A 2,330-nucleotide genomic window follows, 5' to 3' on the forward strand; every position below is an offset into this window, starting at 1 on the left:
TTCAAAGTGCTGCATTATTTGTCTATATGTATTTCTGATGCTATGCTCATACACATTCAGGATGCTGAGAATCCCAAAGATGCATGGGATACTTTGGTCAAGATGTTTGATACAGATACGAGTGCTCGCAAGTCTCAATTGCGACAACAGATACATAATGTGAAAAGGAATAAAAGGAGCATACATGATTATGTGCAAGAAATCAAGAAGTTTGCAGATGCATTAGCCACAATAAATGCCCCCATGCCTGATGATGATTTGGTGGATATTACCTTGCGTGGTCTTGGCAAGGAATACAAATCTTTTGATACATCTATCTCAGTGAGGAGTACAGGTTTACCCGACTTCGATGAGTTGGTTTCACTCTTGTTGGTTGAGGAAATCAAGCTCAGTGATTCATTTTTGGATGCATCTACTAGCCATGATGATGGCAGAAATCAGGCTTTCTACTCGCAGAGACGTTTTAGAGGTAGGGGGAGATTCGCATCACGTGGACGTGGTGGTAATGGTCGTGGATGGCAGGATAGGCCTCCACAACAGAATTTTCAGCCCACATATGGTGCTCGAGGTGGTCGTGGATATGCACCACAAAGAGGCAGAGGTAACCCCCATGGACGAGGACGTTGGCAAGGCCAACAAAATTCTATGCAAGATGTGGAATGCCATTATTGTGGCAAATATGGTCATATGGCGAGAGATTGTTTCCGCAAACAAAATGATTTGAGAGGGGGAAGAGCACAACGTGGTGGTCATTATGGTGGAAACTATGCACAACATGGTGGTAACTATGCATCAAGTAGCAATGATGGAACTGCAAATCATTTGTTTGCCATGAAGCATGTTGTGGGTTCTATGACAACAAATGCTGAGAATGATGATACATGGTATATGGACTCAGGAGCATCAAACCATATGACATGTCATGGTGAATGGTTTGAGCATATGAAGCCTATGGATGTAAAAGGCTATGTGGAAACAGGTGATGATACCCAGCATGTCATTACACATGTTGGAAGTGTACCATTGGTCATGCATAATGGTCAGACAAAGTCTATGTCAGATGTGCTGTATGTGCCTTCAATCACTAAAAGCTTGGCCTCAGTTTGTCAAATGGTGGAACAGGGATTACAGGTTCGCTTCAATGAGCATGGATGCTTCGTTGAAGATTTTAAACATGGATGTAGAGTGATTGCTAAAGGCAAGAAAGAAGGAAGATTGTTTAAGCTGGATGCTGGAATTCCTGAGCTAAAATCAGCCATGTTCTCAAAGAGCAGGAATGTGGTACAGGACATTGATATGTGGCACAAGAGGATTGGACATGTCAATATACAGAGATTAAAGAACATGCAAACAAGAGGCATTGTCAATGGATTGCCTAGGTTCAAATATGATGGACATATGCATGTTTGTGAAGCCTGTCAGTTTGGGAAGCAGGCAAGGTTGAGGTTTCCTAGAGAAGGAAATATGAGTAACAGGCCACTTGAGATAGTACACAGTGATGTATGGGGTCCTGCACAAAACCCATCTATCAAAGGGAGTTTATACTATGTTACATTCATAGATGATTTCAGCAGGATGACATGGATATACTTTCTGAAAGAGAAGAGTGAAGTGTTGGAAAAGTTCATGGATTTCAAAGCTTTTGCAGAAAAGCAATATGGCTGTTGGATTAAATGTCTGAGGACAGATGGAGGTGGTGAGTACACCTCAAAAGCTTTTGAGCATTTCTTGAGGAAGCATGGAATAAGAAGACAGTTGACTTGCAGGTATACACCTCAGCAGAATGGTGTGGCTGAGAGAAAGAATAGAGTCATATGTGAAGTGGCAAGGGCAATGCTTAATGAAAAGAGCATGCCAGATTACTATTGGGCAGAAGCATGTGCTACTGCAGTATATATATTGAACAAAACACCTACAACAGCCATTCATGGAAGCACGCCAGAGATGCGGCTTACAGGTTACAGGCCAGACATTGGACATCTTAAAGTTTTTGGATGCATAGCTTATGTACATGTGCCTGATGAAAGAAGAAGGAAGTTGGATCCTAAAGCAGAGAAATGTGTATTTGTTGGATATGCACAGGATCGAAAGGCATACAAGTGTTATAATCCACAAACTAGACAAGTGGTCATCTCACGTGATGTGGTGTTTGATGAGCTTGCTAGTTGGTACAAAGCAAAAGATGAAGGTGTCATTGAGTCACTTGAGGCTGATGTGCCTGTGAACTTGCCATCACAAGCAAGTTCTAGTTCTACTACTATGTCTGGGCCAGCAGCAGCAGAAGCTGAGAGTAGCAGTGTACGTCCATGGTTAGGATGTTTGAGGCATGA

This window comes from Cibotium barometz, chromosome 22 (genome assembly GCF_041138505.1).
Source record: "Cibotium barometz isolate CiBa-2024 chromosome 22, ASM4113850v1, whole genome shotgun sequence".
Classification (NCBI taxonomy): Eukaryota; Viridiplantae; Streptophyta; class Polypodiopsida; order Cyatheales; family Cibotiaceae; genus Cibotium; species Cibotium barometz.